Source organism: Pristiophorus japonicus, chromosome 3 (genome assembly GCF_044704955.1).
Source record: "Pristiophorus japonicus isolate sPriJap1 chromosome 3, sPriJap1.hap1, whole genome shotgun sequence".
In the NCBI taxonomy this organism is placed as follows: domain Eukaryota; kingdom Metazoa; phylum Chordata; class Chondrichthyes; family Pristiophoridae; genus Pristiophorus; species Pristiophorus japonicus.
Window position 1 is genome coordinate 225,396,605 of NC_091979.1, and position 20,749 is coordinate 225,417,353.

General features: G+C 48.7%; 1 protein-coding gene across 9 annotated transcripts in view; it reads right to left on the reverse strand.

Annotated features, from left to right (window-relative positions):
- LOC139260132 (myopalladin-like) overlaps positions 1 to 18,992 on the reverse strand; it is a 635,514-nt gene extending 616,522 nt beyond the window's left edge. For 3 of the 9 annotated variants that reach the window (XM_070876326.1, XM_070876331.1, XM_070876330.1), the window contains exon 1: positions 18,808 to 18,992. The gene's annotated coding sequence lies outside the window, so the exon portion shown is untranslated. The remainder of the gene's footprint in view (positions 1 to 18,807) is intronic. The other 6 variants (XM_070876327.1, XM_070876324.1, XM_070876335.1 and 3 more) reach the window with 4 other exon arrangements.
- Positions 18,993 to 20,749: the final 1,757 nt, after the last annotated feature.

Genomic DNA, 20,749 nt, shown 5'->3' on the forward strand with positions numbered 1-20,749 from the left:
GCCTATATGTAACTCCAGGCTCAAAATGTCCTATAAAGCCACTCTGTTGTAGCAAACTGCTACAAAGAAGTAGAATAAGAAATAAAAGCAGATAGGTCGAAGCCGCATGGCCTAGGCATTGGTTTCGGACACAACAAATGCACACCCAGCTCAGTTGAGCCTGCAAAGACCTCCTCACTAACATCTAAGGAATTGTGCCAAAGTTGGGAGAGCTGTCCCACAGACTAGTCAAGGAACAGCCTCACAGAATCATACCTTACAGCCAAGCTTCCTCCATCATCATCTCTGGGTCTGTCCTCTCCCGCCGGCAGGACAGACCCACCAGAGGTGGTGGCACAGTGGCATACAGTCGGAAGGGAGTGGCCCTGGGAGTCCTCAACATTAATTCCGGACCCCATGACGTCTCAGAGCACCAGGTCAAACATGGGCAAGGAAAACTCCTTCTGGTTACCACCTACCATCCTCCCTCAGCTGCTGAATCAGTACTTGGAAGAAGCAATGAGTGGAGCAAGGGCACAGAATGTACTCTGTGTCGTGGACTTCAATTTCTATCACTAGGAGTGGCTCGGTAGCACCACTACTGATTGAGCTGGCCCAGTCATTAAGGGCATAGGTGCCAGATGGGATGGTTAAAGAACCAATCCGAGGGAAAAACCAACTTGACCTCGGCCTCACCAACTACCTGTCGCAGTGCTGGACAGTATTGGTAGGAGCAACCACCGCACAATCTTTGTGGAGACAAAGTCCCGTCTTCACACGGAGGGCACCCTAATGCAAGGTAAAAAGATTTAATACTTGTACAATGCAGAGCAGAAACTCTGTACCATGCCTAGAAAAATACACAGCATATAACATGCTGAATCAATTCACCACCTATCATGTGTAGAACTGCAAATCCTAGCTCAACAACGCTAGCCTTCTCTCTTTCTTTCATGAAACTGAGAACATTTGTTTTTAACTTTTCAGGTCCAATTTTTATTTTCTTTTTCTATTCAGCCCCAATGCCTTCAGAGTTTGGCCTGTATCATTTTTGAACCTGACATGTACACAAGAGCAGTGTGTAGTAATATGACCCCTGATTTTTGCTAGATGGGAAAGTATTCGGGGCCACTACCTGGTGATAAATACAAGGTCAAGAACTTGCTGTGTGAAGAGCCACTAGCCTACATTTTACCAGTGCTTGGAGGACCAACATACTGGATTTCACAACTTAAGATTTGGATGGTCAGCAAAATAAAATGATACATTGAAAATGGCAATAATGTTTATTTTAAAAAGATGGCAACCATGGATCTCAAAGAGCTAATTTTATAAAGTGCATACATTTATCTGATATTCAATGCCACTGCAGTCCATTGACAACGCGTGAAATCAAATCCACTTTTAGATTTTTTTTAAATTAATTCTCTGGATGTGGGCGCCGCTGGCAAGTATTTACTGCCCTTCTCTAGTTGCCCTTGAGAAGATGGTGGTGGGCCTTCTTCTTGAACTGCTGCAGTCCATGTGGTGAAGGTACTCCCACAGTGCTGTTAGGTAGGGAGTTCTGGCATTTTGACCCAGCAATGGTGAAGGAACGGCAATATATGTCCAAGTCAGGATGGTGTGTGAAAGGAGGGGAACTTGGAGGTGATGGTGTTCCCATGCATCTGCTGCCCTTAACCTTCTAAGTGGTGCAACCACAGTTTTGGCAAGTGCTATCGAAGAAGTCTTGGCAAGTTGCTGCAGTGCACCCTGTAAAGGATAGTGCATACTGCAGTGCCAATCTAATGACCGAAGGTAGTAAACATTTAAGCGAGTGGATAGGGGTACGATCAAGCTGACTGCTTTGTCCTGGATGGTGTTGAGCTTCTAGAGTGTTGTTGCAGCTCCACCCATCCAAGCAACTGGAGGGTATTCTATCACTCTCCAAAATTGCACCTTCTAGGTGGAGAGGCGAGGGGGGTCAGATGGTGAGCCACTGGTCTGCTCTCGTATTATGTGGCAGGTCCAATTTATGGTCAATGGTGATGCCCAGATGTTGATGGTGGGGGGATTTGGCGATGGTATTACCACTGAATGTCAAGAGGAGGGAGTTATGTTCTCTCGTTAGAGATGTGGCGCAAATGTTACTTGTCATTTATCAGGCCAAGCATGGATATTGTCAGTGACTTGCTGCATGCAGCCATGGACTGCTTCATTCTTTGAGGAATTGTGAATGGAGCTGAATCACTCTTCTAATCTTCTGATGGAGGGAAGGTCTTTGGTGAAGCAGATGAAGACAGTTGGGCCTAGTACACTGCCCTGAGGAACTCTTGCAGTGATGTCCTGTGCCCGAGATGATTGATATCAAACAACCACAAACACCTTCCTTTGTAGCAGGTATGACTCCATACCCTCGTAGGTGATTTTCTTGGGTGTACCGAAAATGCACCTCCTACTACAAGTTCTGGACGATAGGGATTATATGGACAGATCAGACTTGGACACACGTTTTTCAGGCTCAACCGTATTGTGTTTAATAAGATTAACAACACCACTCATAAACAGTGCAAAACAGTACAACCCTGGCTTATCCAATAAGCCCTGCCATGCTAAGTTACCACGGCTTAATAAAAGAACCCTCCCGTGAAATAAACTAACACAGGACCCCTCCCCGCACTAAACCCCTTGGGTTTGGTTGGGACTTACAATCACCCCCTCACACAGCTAAGTGGTCTTGCGGATGTGTAGGTGCAGGCAATATGCTTACCCTGATTGCCTGTTGTCTTGCTTGCAGCTTCTTCCTGTACGTCTCGCTCCTGGTTCCGTATCGCCGACGCAGTATCCAAGTTCCAGTTTGAGTCGAGGTCAATTGGTAAGGATTGAAGAACATCGCTCAGCTTCTGGCGGTGTTTTGTTGAAATGAAGAGAGCTTCGAACTTGAGCTTGAACTTTAGCTTGCCAGAGTTTCCGCTTGAGCTTTTTCCTGAGCTGGAGCTTGTTGCAAAACGGCTCCTTATATCTTCAAAGCCCATCACCTTTCTTCCTGCCAATACTGACCGATGGATTGACTCAGGTGAACTGTCTGGATGCCCCACCCCCGTGACCTGGATTGGCTTGTAGCCTTTGAAATCTTTGTGAAAAATGATATTTCGTTTTCCCGCTCCCAGGCCTTGCATCTGGAGAGACACTGGGTGCTGATTACTGGAGGTCTGTCGTTTCCTGAGTTGATGGCCCCCATTAGCAGGTAATGGGTTTCGATCTCAAACCGATCTTGCTTAACTGGCTTATCTCCTGGAAGACAATGGCCCGGCCATTTCCTGCCTTGCACCAGTTTTGGTTGGGACTGAGTCGTCATTGTGCTTTAATAATGCGAAGGCACAGTATCTCTGAGTTACCTCTCGGGGTATTGTTCCCAGTAATCACTTTAGATGGTGATGACATCAATCAGCCTGCATTCCCTTCCACCCAGCCTATCAGTGTGAAATGACCATTTGTATATGAATGTACCTTAGTGCCACCTCCAAAAGCATGCCAAGCAGTTCAGTTCTTTCTTGGGGATTTGGATTTAAGGATTTAAAGTATTGTTCATAAAAATGGCCAGAAAGCTGGTGCTACATTCCCCCCTTTGATATTTCATCACCAAAACCAGAAATATCACGAATTTCGCCATCTTCTGCGGATCTCAACCAAACCATAGATTACTTATCAATTACACCCGGGGTCCCATTTCTTATACCATACAAACAATTCAAGTCAACATACTTGCAGACAGTAAAACTCCTGGTTACCCTTTCATTAAGGCCTCCCAACAATTTTGGAGTACTTTCCTTCCCTTTTTGCAGGATAATTTTAACAGATACAACACCATGATTAGTTGTACTATTAATATTGTGTGTGAAACTATTCGGATCCATGGAGGGATCTCGACATTCAGACCAAAGTCCCGCCAGAGCGGGGAAGCCATTTCCTTTATTTCTTCCCCCGCTTCCCTGTTCCATTGATCGAGGATGTAGACGTGTTTTTGAGAGAGTTCAACTTTCCTTATTAGTTTTGAGGCAGAGGAGGAATTTCATACCCGAACCGTGTTACGTATTGCTGCAGGTCCTGTGCCATGTCGTTCACCGTGAGGTGTACCGTGGTGAAATCTGAAATGGGGATGATGCGCTTTTGCGCCACCTGAACCTTGGGGTTTGAAGCAGAAAGTTTTGTCAGCGACAGGGCACCAAGTATCATTATGTACCCGATACTGGTCCATGTTCGTCGTGACGCAGTACGTCCCGTTGCTCACGTATGCTACCTGATGTGGAACGGACAGATCCGTTCCGACCCCCACACACACATGTAAATGCCCTGCTCCTCCTTCCACCACGTGTTCCAGCACACTTCCACACCCCCCTGCGTCCCCGTAATCTGTCGGTACGTGTCGTTTCCCAGTCCGCGGATCTGTTACCCTTAGCCTGGTCCAACTTTCTCAACCACCACCACCGTCCCAAGGAATGTTTCCCTCACATTTTAAGCAAACGCGCTTTCCCCTCAGTTACCCTAACCCGTGTGGCTGTGATCTGCAGCTTGGTACATGGTATGGATGCTTCCCCATATGTGACTGGAGTGTCTCGTCGAATTCAACCTCAACCACCCCGGCCACCTTCCCTCGTGGAAGTAAGCAGCCATCCTGTCCGTGTCCCCTGTTCTACTCCCCTGCGTCACAATGGGTCCATTTCCTCCTGTGCAGCCGTAGGGGAAGGTCACCTCAGTTTCTCCTCTTTCCATGTGTCCCATTTCGACCAGAATTATGAGCATGCTCAGTCTTAGGGTTCTCTCCATCCCTGAACTGAGCTTCTGTGAGGACCGGCGCCAACACATGGGTTGGGGTGTGCATAATCCTCCCGGTCATGAGCTCATGTGGGGAGTACCCTGTGCTTCTGGAGGGGGTGGCCCAGATGCCCATTAAAACTAGAGGCAAGACCTCGTCCCATCTCTGCAGGAACGGGTTTATCTCCTTCCTCAGTGTTTCTTTCAGTGTTCAGTTCATGCGTTCTAAAATCCACGATGATTGGGGGTTGTGAGCCACATGTCACTTCCCTTGTATTCCCAGAAGTTTTAAGGTGGCCTGCAACACCTGCCCCGTGAAATGGCTCCCATTGGTTGGACTCCACGGCCTGTGGCAATCCCCATCGGGAGAACACTTCCCTCACTAGGATCCTAGCTGTCGCTAGTGCCGTGGCTGCTCGGCATGGGAAGGCCTCCACTCCACCCAGGACTAAGCAGTACTTGTTAACTGCTTTAGTGGTGGGTAGTGGTCTGATGAAATCGACCTGCAGGGACCGCCACAGTCCCGCTACCCTGGTGTATCCTATGGGGGCTTTTCTGCGCTGGGGATCAGGGTTGTTAGCTGCACACACGAAACAATTCGCACAAAATTCTTGGACTTCCTTCCTGAGATGGGACCATCACTTCGCCTCCTCTACCCTTTGCCAGGTAGTTTCCGGCCCTGGGTGTCCCGCTCCCGGGCCCCCGTGGGCCAACTGGAGGAACTCCTCACAGTGCTGTGCTGGAACTATCCAACGATCCCCCATCACTTCCTTAACCATGATATCCGCTTCCCCGAATGGACCCTCTACCGGTTCACCGTTCTCCCTTTTTACAAGGACGGCCTTAAGTACGGGATCCTGCGCTTGGACTTGCTTTAAGTCCGGGGCCAAAGCTACCCCCTGTGAGCATCCCTTGTCCAGGATTACTGCTACCGGACCTGCTCTGTACGGATCCCAGAATACTCCTTCCTTGGCCCCCTGTTTGGCCAGCTCGTCTGCCTTTTGGTTGCCCTCCGCCTTGGGCTCTGTCTTTGAATGGGCTTTAACCTTGTGTATGTAGTAATCTCCCCGGGTGCCCATGACTTCTAAAATTCTCCCTAGCAACGGTGCTGTTACTAGGGGCTTCCCATCTGCGGTTTTGAAACCGCGCCTGGCCCAAATGGCCAAGTACTCTGTGCACGAATTACAGGTGAACATGGAACCCAAGCAGATGGTATCGGGGGTGGGGGATTCGTCGGGGTGGGTAACCACGTACGCCACTGCCGACAGTTCGGCATGCTGAGCGCTCGGGGTGCTGGGGAGTTTAATGGCCTTCGCTACCTTAGCTGTGGGGTGATAAATCCCACACCCAGTGAGACGCTCCCCATTCACCATTGAATTCTCAACCACAGAAAGTTGTTGAGGCCAATTCACTAAATATATTCAAAAAGGAGTTAGATGTAGTCCTTACTACTAGGGGGATCAAGGGATTTGGCGAGAAATCAGCCATGAACTCATTGAATGGCGGTGCAGGCTCAAAGGGCCGAATGGTCCACTCCTGCACCTATTTTCTATGTTTTTATGTTTCTATGAACTGGACCCGTCTACGTAGATGTCCCGGCCTGTCGAGTGTGTCCCGGCCTGGAATTCCACATCTACATCCCACACCCCTTCTACAGTACATGCATGGGCCATCCATGGGTAGATTAACTTCACAGCCAGCTTTGGCTCTTGTCAACCCCTGCACTCTCAGATTCATTTGCAAGAGCAATAAAATCCGGAGAGCAGTATGGGCATTGCTCACTGTTCCGTCCTTTATCCTCCCACCTAACAACATCTGAGTGGGGGTGTGGTGAGTTAATAAAGTTATCAGGGATGATCCCTGAAAGAACTGGGAACTACAGCCCTGTGCGTAGCTAGGAGATGCCTCTCACGTTGGAGTATTCCCTTTCTCCTTCAGTGAGAACCTTTAAGGAGTAGACCATGGGTTGTAGCTTGCGTGCCACTCCTGGAGCAACACCGCGCTCAAGCTATCCCCGCTGACGGCTACCTCCAAAAGAATTCCTCACTGCTGTTAATGGCTCCCAATGTGGGTGCCGTCTGTAAATTCTCCTTGGGCCGAATTTACTGGCAGTTCTGGTCCCACTCCTACCCGACTCCCTTGCGGAGGAGCCAAAGCAGAGGGGCTGCCGTAGCCGCATAACCTTCTATAAAGTCCCTGCAATACCCTGAGTGTCCCAGAAAGGATCTGACCCCGGTTACATCCTTGGGGGCTGGTAACTCCTGTTCTGCCTTTTTGCCTCATCTATCGCTCGCTCAGCAGCCTTTACCGTCAGCCTGAGGAATTTGGCTTCCTCCCGACCGATCTGGGCTTTCTTTGGGTCCACTTTAAACCCTGTCTCCCGCAACAACTTCAACAGCTCGTTCAGCATGGCCTGTGCTCCTCCCTCTCCATGAAGAACAAAAGCAATTCATCCACATTCTGGATTAGCTGGTTGGGTCAGCTGAAGCCTTTGAGTGCATCTGCCATACACTGGTGAAATATGGAGGTGCTGTTGTGAAACCCCTGGAGAAGGCATGTCCAGGTATACTGTTGCCCTTTAAATGTAAAGGCAAATTTGTACTGGTTTAAGGGGAATCGACCTAAACCCATTGGAGATATCCAGGACCGTGAAAGTGGTTGCGGCCGTTGGCATGCTCCCTATGAGGTCAGCAGCAGCCACAACAGTGGGCGCGCAGGCTGGGATATTTTTATTGAGCACACGTTAGTTCACGGTGGCTCTCCATGACTGGTCGGGCTTCTTAACCGGCCAAAGTGGTGAGTTTACGTGGGTGACTATGGGCCTCAACACCTCCTGTTCTACGAGGGATCCCAATGCCATCTCTAAGTCGGCTTCTGCCTCTCTAGGGAAACTACTGTTTCTGTGGCCGTGACATGGAGTCCCCTTGCACCCTGACTTCTACTCCTGTCACCCTGCCACAGTCGTGCTTGTGAGTGGCGAATGCGGTGAGCTTGTCCCATATGTTCGCTGGGGTATTACAGATATTTGGCTCCGGTATTACAGACCAGCTGCCCGAGGTCGTAATTCCCCTTGGGCTCCATATTACACACACTACCCCTTCCTTCCCTATCTCTTGGGATCACTATCACCTCCTCAGCTTTATCTGAAATCCACAATCACTCAGTTGGCTAACATAAAGTCAGCCCCGAGGACTCCCGATCCTGGCTGTTCCCGTTGTTTCACGATGCACCCCCAAGTGGTATGGAGGGATCCTAGTTCTATGGCCAGGGGTTTTGAGATTACCCCAGCCTGCTCATTCCTTGTGAACCCCATGAGGTTCAATGGGACCCTGCTAGACCAGGGTGAATTGGTCGGGTTTTTTGAATGGGCCACCGTGCTGGAAGCCCCAGTGTCCACCAAATATTTCCCTTGCACCGTCTCCACCCCCATCTTTACACAGGGCCTGCCCCATTCATCGTACGTGAGCAGACACAGGTATTCAGGCTGGGCGCGTTCTAGTCAGGGTGGGGGACATACGAGTGCGGTAGGCGTTTCACTGCTCGCGGCAGTGTCTAACTTGCCTTTGTTCTCCCCCATAACCTTCCGTAGGGCGGCCACCAGAAGCTCGAACGACTCGTCGGTCGTCCCCTCCACCTCTGTAACATGTGGCTTTTGCACTGGAGGACCCCCTCGAACTGGCCCCCCTCCCCCTTTTGGGAACGAGCAGTCTCACCTCCAGTGTCCCAGCTTCTCACACCTGAAACAAGTTCTGGACTTGTTGGTACTAACCCCTTCCTGTCGCCATTCCTTCCTATTACCCTCACTGGCTTTCATTTCATGGACCCTTCCCTTTGGTTTGACCTCCTCCCTGGAATCGGCCTTAAAGGCTAGACTCAGCTTTCTGAGCACCTGCCTTCATATTCGCGAGGTCCTCTGGGTCAAACCACACTTCTGCCATGGCCCTGATCCTTGGCAAGCTGTTCGCCACAAGGACCCTGAACCAGTGATTCCTGGGGGCCCCTATCAACTGCGCGCAGTCGCGCATCCCGCTAGTTGCCTTTACGTACACAGGCCACAGCCTGTAAACGAATGCCTCTGGTGCCTCACCGGCCAGCTGCCTGGTCCGTTCTACTTGTAAGAACGGGCTACCCTGGGTATGCCCCATGGCCCTCAGGATCTCACTTTTCAACCCCTCTGTGGTGCCTCCTCCTCGCTTTGTGGCTGCAGATAAGCCCTGATACAATCTCCCGTCAAGGGAGGACAGCATCAGCCTGTTGATCTCGCCCTCACTACATCCGTTGATCCCCCCCTACCTGTTCTACTTCCATAAAGTGAACTGAGGAGTTCCCTCCCTGTTGAGCTTGGGCGGCCCTGCTAGCATGGCTTGCGGCTTGAGGGGTCATGTATGGGACCATGGTATCGCTCTGCAGCGGGCCCTGGTCACCGTTTTGTGCAGGTGGACCAAACTTCTGCTGCCGCAGAGGACACATTGGTCTCCGTGGCGCTTCGGGTGCCGGTCAGACTTCCCTGTCCTGAGCCCTATCAGGCTCCTGACCCTTCTTGTCCCAGTCTACCCTGGTGACATTAAACAAGCCATACCTCTGGCTCCGGTCAAGGCTTGGGTCAATTTTTGGATCCTCTCCTTACAGGGTTCGTGATTTGCTTCCTCATAGCCTCTACTCCTGGCTACTTTATTAGCTACCTTTTTATCCCTTAGCTGACCCTCCAAGCTATCAGCTCTCGCTATTAGCCTCGCATTCTCCTCGGGTAGGGTCTGCTCATTTACCTTGGCCTCTGTAACCTGACACTGTAGGTATTCAACCATGTTACGGGAGGTCTCTTGCGCATGTCTTTCCTGCCCTTCCCCGTGCAGTTCCTCTAATAGTCTGCTCCCGACTATCTCCCTCGCGTCTGACCTATCCTCACACTCATTAAGCTCGTTCCCTAGCTTTTCAACCTGCTCCCTGATCAGTTGAACTTGCTTCTGCAGACACAGGAGTCAAATCGCTTTCTCCTTTGACTTCCTGTGATCCCTGCTATCTGTCCACTCAGCAGCTCTATCCTGGGGACTCTGGGGCGCAGCATCTCCAGCACCCATGGCTGAGACACGTTAATCTTATTGAACACATCGAAGGAAATCCTATCCTCCATTCCGGGTCTCTTGCCCTCAAAACTATCTATGATCTGACACAAAACCTATCATCCTGCCGCCAGTCGCCAATATCTGTCGGTGGTTTTCTCGGGTATACCGAAACGCACCTCCTACTACAAGTTCTGGACGATAGGGATTATATGGACAGATCAGACTCGGACACGTGTTTTTCAGGCTCAACCGTATTGTGTTTAATAAGATTAACACCAGTCATAAGCAGTGCAAAACAGTTTAACCCTGGCTTATCCAATAAGCCCTGCTGTGCTAAGTTACCACGGCTTAATAAAAGAACCCTCCCATGAAATAAACTAACACAGGACCCCTCCCCGCACTAAACCCCTTGGGTTGGGTTGGGACTTACAATCACCCCCTCACACAGCTAAGTGGTCGTGCGGATGTGTAGGTGCAGGCAATATGCTTACCCTGATTGCCCGTTGTTGTCTTGCTTGCAGCTTCTTCCTGTACGTCTCGCTCCAGGTTCCATATCACCGACGCAGTATCCAAGTTCCAGTTTGAGTCGAGGTCCATTGGTGAGGATTGAAGAACATCGCTCAGCTTCTGGCGGTATTTTGTTGAAATGAAGAGAACTTCAAACTTGAGCTTGAACTTTAGCTTACCAGAGTTTCCGCTGGAGCTTTCTCCTGAGCTGGAGCTTGTTGCAAAACGGCTCCTTATATCCTCAAAACCCATCACCTTTCTTCCCGTCAATACTGACCGATCGATTGACTCAGGTGATCCGTCTGGACACGCGTAGCCCACCCCCCACCATGACCTGGATTGGCTTGTAGCCTTTGAAATCTTTGTGAAAAATGATATTTCATTTTCCCGCTCCCAGGCCTTGCATCTGGAGAGACAATTGGTGCTGATTATTGAATGTCTGTCATTTCCTGAGTTATTGGCCCCCATTATCAGGTAATGGGTTTCGATCTCAAACTGACCTTGCTTAACTGGCTTAACTCCTGGAAGACAATGGCCCGGCCATTTCCTGCCTTGCACCAGTTTTGGTTGGGACTGAGTCGTCACTATGTTTTAATAATGCGAAGGCACAATATCTCTGAGTTACCTCTCGGGGTATTGTTCCCAGTTATCACTTTAGTCATCATAGGCAGTCCCTCGAATCGAGGATGACTTGCTTCCATGTCAAAAAGTTCACAGGTGTTTCAATGAAGACCTAAAATTCCAGGTCCGAACTGTTATCTATGGAGAAAGAGTCAGACTGAACACTGTGAGCTCAAAGTAAAGTATGACAGTGGAAGGCCTTTCGAAGATTCCTCCAGCTCATGTAGGCCGAGGTCAAATCCAGCTTCGTGAACATTTTCCCTCCAGCCAGCATCGCAAATAGGTCGTCTGCCTTTGGTAGTGGGTATTGATCCTGCAGTGAGAAACAATTGATAATTACTTTGTAATCACCACAGATTCTGACGGTGCCATCTCCCTTGAGGACTAGAACAATTGGACTGGCCCACTCATTGAATTCGATCGTCGAAATGATGCCCTCTCGTTGCAGCCTGTCCAGCTCGATCTCCACCCTCTCTCTCATCATATAAGGTACCGCTCTCACCTTGTGATGGATGGGTCACGCCCCCGGAATCAAATGGATATGCACTTTTGCTCCTTGGAACTTCCCGATGCCTGATTCAAACAGCGTGGGGAACTTGCTTAGAACCTGGGCACATGAGGTGTCGTCGACGGACAAAAGCGCTCGGACGTCATCCCAGTTCCAGCGTATCTTTCCCAGCCAGCTCCTGCCGAACAGCGTGGGGCCATCGCCCGGTACCTCCCAGAGTGCCAAATCGTGCACCGCTCCATCATAGGAGACCTTTACGGTAGCACTGCCAATTACAGGAATCATTTCCTTTGTGTACATTCTAAGTTTGTTACGAATGGGAGTCAGGACTGGCCTTGAAGCCTTGTTGCACCACAACTTATCGAAAGTCTTTTTACTCATTATGGACTGGCTTGCGCCGGTGTCCAGCTCCATTGACACCGGGAGTCCATTTAATTCAACCTGCAGTATTATCGGGGGACCCTTTGTGGTAAATGTGTGCATCCTATATATCTCTGAGCTCCTCGATCTGAGGCTCTGGTTCATCATGATCCACCATGGATCTGTCCTTCTCTGCAACATGGTGGTTTGCAGGATTAGCAGGATTTGCAGCTCGCCTGCACATACGTTGGAGGTGTCCCATTGTTCCACAGCCCCTGCAAACGTATCCGTTGAAGCGACATGAATGGAATCGATGATCACCCCCGCAGCACCAACAAGGTGTTAATGGCCTTGTATTCACCATCCTTGATGGCGGACTCTGCGGACGTTCAGCTACAGGTGTGCAAGTCCCTGAGCATATGCTCCAAGTGTCCTTCAAATTCGCAATGTCCTGCAAAGTGCCTTAGCTCGGCGATGTAGCTCACCATTTCCTGACCTTCAGACCTCTTGTACGTGTAGAACCGATACCTCGCCATCAGAACGCTTTCCTTTGGGTTTAAATGCTCCCGGACCAGTGTGCACAACTCAGCGTACAACTTGTCTGTGGATTTTGCTGGAGCGAGCAGGTTTTTCATGAGGCCATATGTTGGTGCCCCGCAAACGGTGAGGAGGATCGCCTTGCGTTTGGCAGCATTCCCTTCTCCTTCCAGCTCGTTGGCCACAAAGTATTGGTCAAGGCGCTCCACAAAGGTTTCCCAATCATCTCCCTCTGAAAATTTCTCCAGGATGCCCACAGTTCTCTGCATTATTGCATTGCGGATCGTCATCTGTATCTCGTCGCCAGTTGTTATGTCTTGGATAAGGAGTCAGACTAGATACTGCAAGCTCAAAGTAAGTGTGACCATAGTCCTTTATTACAGATCTCAGAGTGCCTCTCCAGCCTGTGAGGCCTCCTTATATACATTGTGGGATCCCTTGGGACTCCAGGGGATAAGCCCTCTGGTGGTTAGACATGATAATTACAGGTTTACATACATAACAGTATGTTAGCCTTTATTGCAATGGGGTTGCAGTATAAGAGTAAGGAAATCTTGCTGCAATTGTACAGGCCCTTAGTGAGACCACACTTGGAATACTGTGCACAGTTTTTGTCTCCGTACCCAAGGAAGGATATACTTGCCTTAGAGGGGGTGCAACAAAGGTTCACTGGATTGATTCCTGGGATGAGAGGGCTTTCCTATGAGGATAGATTTTGTAGACTGAAGTCAGGCCTACTAGGCCCAGAGCTCAAGGTCGGCCTGCAAGCCATCTGCAGTCTCCCCCACTGAAAGTCAGCAGCCTTCCACAAGCCATGCTGCTGCCACTGCGGCTAGCATTGTATAGAAGCACAAGGGCAAACGCACACACAAGACAGGCACTAAGGGAGTGCACAATGGTGATTTGTAGATTTTTTGATGCAATACTGGATGCATAAATGTATAAAATTAGATTTGAATGTTTGCTTTTATTTCAACATTGTGGCCAAGAGGATGCTGTGATGGTCAGTAACAGAGGAGTGGTAAAGTCTGGTATTAATTTTGATTGGGGAATTGAGTTTGCGTTCACCAGTGCCACAAGCAGATGATTTAATCCCAGCCAAAAATTGGGTGTCTGGGTTACTGCTTCCTCCTCCTCCTCTTCCATTTCCTCCTCTTCCGCTTCCTCCTGCTCCTGAGCTGTTGGCCATACACCTGATGGCAAGGACTGTGCCCTCATGATAGCCGGTTTGTGGAGGACAGAACAGACCATTACAAATCGGGACACACACTCTGGTGAGTACTGCTGGGCTTCTCCAGAGCAATCCAGGCAGCGGAACCATTGCTTCAGCAACCCAATGGTCTGCTCTATGATGTTGGCAGCGTGGTTCTCATTGTACACATGCTGGCCAAGTGTAGTTGGATTGTGGAGCGGACTCATGAGCCTGGTGATCAAGCCATTGTCGCCCAGTAGCCCCCCTCTGGTTTGTCTTTATGGCTCAAACACTGAGGGAACAGTGGACTGGTGCAGAATAAAAGCATCATACCTACTGCCAGGATACTGAGCATTCACCATCATGTTGTGCTGATCATGGTCGCATACCAAGTGCACATCCTGCAAGTGGAAACCTTTGCTGTTGCGGTACATTTTAGCATTTAGAAGCAAGTGTCCGTAGAGCCACGTGCACGCAGTCAGTGGTGCCCTGTAACATGGGGAAGCCCACTATCCTGGCAACGCCATGTGCATGCTCTGCCTGCTTCACTCTGTTCAGAGAGAAGACAAATGAAGTCCCTCTCCTGGTATAAAGAGCTTCTATCACCTCTCTTATGTAGCAGTGGACGGAAAACTGTGAGATGTTACAGATATTGCCTGGAAGGATCCCCACATGAAGAAATTCAGGGCCACAGTCACATTCACAGCCATTGGCAGCACTGTCCTTGCGCTGGTGTGAAACTGGAGGTCTGGTTACAATGTGGACCACTTCCCATACCTTGGGAGCCTGCTATCAGCAAGGACAGACATCGATGATGAAGTCCAACACTGCCTTCAGTGTGCCTTCGGCTACCTGAGGAAAAGAATGTTCGAAGACCAGGATCTCAAACTCAGCACCAAGCTCACGGTCTACTGAGCAGTAGTGATACCTGTCTCCTATATGCTTCAGACACATGGAGCATGTATATTAGGCACCTCAAAGCCCTGGAGAAGTACCACCAATGCTGCCTTCACAAAATCCTGCAAATTCATTGGCAGAATAGGCACACCAACATCAATGTTCTCTCTCAGGCCAACATCCCCAGCATCGAAGCATTGACCATACTCAATGGACAGGCCACATTGTCCGCATGCCCGATACTAGACTCCCGAAACAAGCACTCTACTCTGAACTACGTCATGGCAGGCGAGTCCCAGGAGGGCAGAGAAAATGCTTCAAGGACACCCTTAAAGCCTCCTTGAAAAAATGTAACATCCTCCCCGACTTTTGTGAAACCCTGGCCCATGACCGCTCAAAGTGAAGGAGAAGCATCAGAGAAGGCACCGAACACCTCGAGTCTCTTCGCCGGAAGCACACGGAAGCCAAGTATAAACAGTGGAAGGAGTGTACGACAAGTTAAGCACCCTACCCACCCGTCCCTCCAAATACGATCTGCCCCACCTGTGACAGAGACTGTGGATCCCGCATTGGTCTCATCAGTCACCTTAGAACTCATTTTAGTGTGGAAGCAAGTCATCCTCAACTCCGGGGGCTGCCTAAGAAGAAAGAAGAAGGTTGAAAGAGGTGAGAGAGTTTTGTGAGCACCTCCTCCGTAAAGCGCAGGTGCTTCACACACACTGCTCCTGGTTCAGGTTGAAGTAAAAGAATTGCTCTCAGAGAATTGTGTCAGCTGTGGTTCAGTGGGTAGCACACCTGCCTCTGAGACAGAAGGTTGTGGGTTCAAGTCCCACTCCAGAGACCTAAGCACAAAAATCTAGGCTGCTGTTCCAGTGCAGTGCTGAGGGACTGCTGCACTGTTAGAGGTGATGTCTTTCAGGTGAGATGTTAAACCAACGCCCCATCTGTTCTCTCAGGTGATGTAAAAGATCCTATGGCACTATTCCTGGCTAATATTTGTCCCTCAATTAACAAAAACAGATTATCTGGTCATTATCACATTGCTGTTTGTGGGAGCTTGCTGTGTGCAAATTGGCTGCTGTGTTTCCCACAATACAACAGTGACGACACTCCAAAAGTACATCATAGACTGTAAAGCACTTTGTGATGTCTGGTGGTCATGAAAGGTGTTATATAAATATTTTTTTTTCAGAAGACCATAGGTCAGTCAGGCCTGCTGAGAGCCCTTCTTCCCCCTCCTCCTCCTCCACTCTCTGCGAGCAGCTTGTCCTCTTCTTTGGTGCCTCTGCTCTACCCCCCTGTCATGCAGCAGGCCAAGGGGGATGACAACTAGAGCCCCCATGACTGGGAGCAAGTGATCTGACCAAAAGCCTTGAAGTCCGAAGCAAGGACTTCTCCATCTGCAGTATCACTCTCTGACACCTCACCAACTTTAAACAACTCTAGAAAGCTGCAAACACCTCCACAAACCTACATAGAGCTAGTAGAAATGAATCATCATCATAGGCAATCCCTCAACATTGAGGAAGACTTGCTTCCACTCTAAAAGTGAGTTCTTAGGTGACTGAACAGTGCAATACAGGAATTATTGTGCCTGGCACAGGTGGGACAGACAGTGATTGAAGGAAAGGGTGGGTGGGACTGGTTTGCCACACACTCCTTCCACTGCCTGCACTTGTTTTCTGCATGATCTCAGCGACGAGACTCGAGGCGCTCACTTTCCATACCTCGGGAGCCTATTATCAGCAAGGGCAGACATCGACGACGAATTTCAACACCGCCCCCAGTGCGCCAGCACAGCCTTCGGCCGGCTGAGGAAAAGAGTGTTCAAAGATCAGGGCCTCAAATCTGCTACCAAGCTCATGGTCTACAGGGCTGTAGTGATACCCACCCTCCAGTATGGCTCAGAGTCGTGGACCATATACAGTAGATACCTCAAATCGCTGGAGAAATACCACCAACAATGTCTCTGCAAGATCCTGCAAATCCCTGGGAGGACAGACGTACCAACATTAGCGTCCTCGACCAGGCCAACATCCCCAGCATTGAAGCACTGACCACACTCGACCAGCTCCATTGGGCGGGTCACATTGTTTGCATGCCCGACACAAGACTCCCAAAGCAAGTGCTCTACTCGGAACTCCTACATGGCAAGCGAGCCCAAGGTGGCAGAGGAAACATTTCAAGGACACCCTCAAAGCCTCCTTGATAAAATGCAACATCCCCACCGACACCTGGGAGTCCCTGGCCAAAAACATGCCCTAAGTGGAGGAAGTGCATTCGGGAGGGCGCTGAGCACCTCGAGTCTTGTTGCCGAGAGCATGCAGAAAACAAGCGCAGGCAACAGAAGGAGCGTACGGCAAACCAGTCCCACCCACCCTTTCCTTCAACGACTGTCTGTCCCACCTGTGACAGAGACTGTAATTCCCATATTGGACTGTTCAGTCACCTAAGAACTCACTTTTAGAGTGGAAGCAAATCTTCCTCGATTTCGAGGGACTGCCTATAATGATGATGATGATCTATTCTTTAGATCGCGGGTTTTTTGTTGGACCTCAACCTTAAGCTGTCTCTAGAGCTGTTTTGCTGCTCCTGAGTTGGGTTGTTATTTTAGGTTCAGAAATGCCCTGAGCTTGCGATCTATTCGCTCTTGGATCTCCTGGTCATTCTCATCAAACCAGTCCTGGTGTTTCCAGGTTGAGTGACCGAGCATCTCTTCACAGGCACGGGTTATGATGGCCTGGAGGGCAGACCAAGCGCTATGGGAATTCTGCATCTCGGAGCCATTAAGGGTCACCAGGTTAGCAGTGAGGCGCTGGCTCTATAGGGTTCTCTTAGCTGGGTCTTTGAGTGCCCCGGCATTGACTTTTTTGCGACACTGCTTCTGCTACCGCTGCCGTTTTGGGGCTGAAATGAATCATCAACTGACCTGAGAGGAGTTAAATATTGCCGATAGGGTGTCCTTGCTGCTGCTGAAAGCATGTACAGTTTTGTGGCGTTAACACAGGGTATTACTTCCAGCGTTGAGGACAAAATGGCAGCGCTATCATGAAATCAGTGTTACACACTGATTGACATCGCGATCTGCCTATATTTCTGCCACACACCTCCACGCCATGCTACCACCCTCACCAAGATGGTATCTCACCAGAATTGTGTGTGCGCTGCTGAGACACCATTATTGAACCAAAATGGCACCTGTAGCGTCCAAACACTGGGCACTACTCAATCAAATTGCTAGGCCTATATATTCAGAACAACCTGGTACAATTTCATCATTAAACTGTCCAGAGTATACCAAGTCAGCAAAGAATATAATGGTTTTCATATAACAACTGGAGTTCTCGCACTGTAGTACCTCAAAAGCTGATGTACCACTGAACATTATCCTATTACATAGATTCACATTGTCAGAGTAAGTTAAATCAAATTGAAAGTCACTCACCTATCACATTGTGAAGCACCCTAGTTCTATAGCAACAACTACTTATCCTGTTTCTATTCATCCCTCAACCAACACTCAAAATTTACATGATATGCAGCACACATTTCTGAAGAACGCAGCTTTATGTTTTGAAGGACAGTATCAGCTGTGCTTTTCCAATAACTCTGGTCTGTAATTAACAATATCAAGAAAGCCACCAACTTCAGTACATAAAGGCATGGGAGGTATGTCAGTGAGCAAAAGTTAAAGCTCATAAAAATAATTAAACATTGATTAATCGGAGTAATCAAATAGTACAGCACTGCAAACAGGAAAAGTTATTAATAATTTTAAGATTTCTACATGGAGCTTATCAACTTTTTTGTAATTAACTCTGGGTTTGTGTCTAAGCATCATAGTCAAAATAATGTTCAAAGGAAATCTTATTTCAAGCAAAATCAAAATTTAAAACATTGTCTGAATGTTGGCTCCAACTTATTCAGCAAAACACTACTGGAATGTTACACCATTCAGCCAGGTTGTCTGGTTAATAGCTTAAGTCTGAAGCTGATGAAAGGCAGATATACTTTTAGAATCTGGCTCCAACATAGTTATTTAGCTTTACTGTTCTCCAATCCAAATGCAAAGTTAATTCAAAGAGTGGCTGCACCACAAGTACTATATGACAAAGAACTGAACTAATATTCTACAAAAAACACTTAAACACATTCCAGAAATGCACATAGTTACCCATATAAACTTGACTAATGAAGCACAAACATTGTGAAACTATGCCCAAAAATGAATTACTAGATTTAATTCTATTTCATTGAACAAGCTTCTAAATACCTTTGTTTTTCTTTGATGTTATAAGTAAATTGACAGCCTCAATAAGCCAACTGTGGCAAATTAGGTAAAAGCTTACCATAAACAAATGTTAATCGCTGGTTAAAGTAACACACTGCGTTCAGTCACTTTGGTTCTTTTTCTGAGGACATGCCATTCAGGTTAGGTCTTTTATGGCTATCATTGCAAATCAGTAAGAAAGCTAATTTTAGGCAGCGTCATCATCAGGCAGTAGAAGGCTAATGCCAGACCTTGTAATAGAGCACCACTTGGAGCTGCAATGTCCTGAACAACTGCTGCTTATCATACACAAATGAACTACAAACAGACCAATGAACAGAGTAGCAGAAAGCAGGTGTGAAAATGCGTGAAGTCATGATTTAAAAACAAGGAATCACTCATTTGAACAAGTTTGGATGACAGTGTCACTGTCTTACTGCTTACATATACTTTCAGATGTAAAAATAACTTCTATACTTGTTTTCAATACAATTTGTATAATTATTGCAGTGTTTTGTGTAAATATTTAGTCATATTTCCCAGCTCTTCGTCTCTTATCATTTAAGCTTTCATACATGTAAGGGGAAATTTTAACCCCCCAAAATTAAAAAATGGGAAACCTGACCCCAACCTGCCTCCAATGCACCTATTTCCATTTGGGGGGGCGGGCAACTAACCTATTCCCCAGAGGTCCGTCATTTAAATATTTTAATAACGCTGTGTGCCTCAGATTTTAGCTGTGTTTTAAATTTAATAGTTGCGGCCAGGATTCCCAGGACTCGAGAAACCTGAGGCAAGAACGGTCGGATCCAACAGGTAAGTGCCTTTACAGGACACGTGTGGGCCAGGAAAAGCAGAAGTCCTTTGCCCCAGCTCTCCAAGCAAACCTGTTTCCCCACCCCCCCACAGCCCCCCTCCCCTGCAGCTGCACGTCCGCAGATGTCTCAGAGTCCATGTCAAGGGTGATGAATGCAAGGCCATTAACACCTTGTTGGCGCTGCGGGGTGATCATCGTTTGCATTCATGTCGATTCAAAGGATACGTTTGCTGTGGAACAATGGGACACCTCAAACGAATGTGCAGGCGAGCTGCAAAGCTTGTTAAACCTGCAAACCACCATGTTGCAGAGGAGGACAGATCCACGGAGCCAGAGCCTCAGACCGAGGAGGCAGAGGTACATGGGGTGCACACATTCACCACGAATTGTCCCCTGATAATGCTGAATGTTAAACTAAATGGACTCCCGGTGTCAATGGAGCTGGACACGGGCGCGAGCCAGTCCATCATGGGCAAAAAGACTTTTGAAAGGATGTGGCGCAACAAGGCCTCAAGGCCAGTCTCAACTCCAGTTCGCACGAAACTAAGAACTTACACAAAAGAATTGATTCCCGTAATCGGCAGTGCTACCGTAAAGGTCACCTACGATGAACGGTGCACAAGCTATCACTCTGGGTGGTACCGGGCGATGGTCCCACGCTGCTCAGCAGGAGCTGGCTGGGAAAGATACGCTAGAACTGGGACGACGACCGAGCGCTATCGCCCGCTGATGACATTCGTGTGCCCAGGTCTTTCCTTCGCTGTTCAAACCAGGCATCGGGAAATTCCAAGGAGCAAAAGTGCAGATCCACCTAATTCTGGGGGCGCGACCCATTTATCACGAGGCAAGAGCAGTACCGTACATGATGAGAGAAAGGGTAGAGATCGAGCTAGACCGGCTGCAAAGAGAGGGCATCATTTCACCGATCGAGTTCAACGAGTGGGCCAGTTCGATCGTTCCTGTCCTCAAGGCAGACGGCACCGTCAGAATCTGTGGCGATTACAAAGTAACTATCAACCGTTTCTCCCTACAGGACCAATACCCACTTCCAAAAGCCGATGACCTCTTTGCAACGCTGGCGGGAGGAAAGACGTTCACGAAGCTGGATCTGACTTCAGCCTACATGATGCAGGAACTAGAGGAATCATCAAAGGCCCTCACCTGCATTAACACGCACAAATGTATTTTTTGTTTATAATAGATT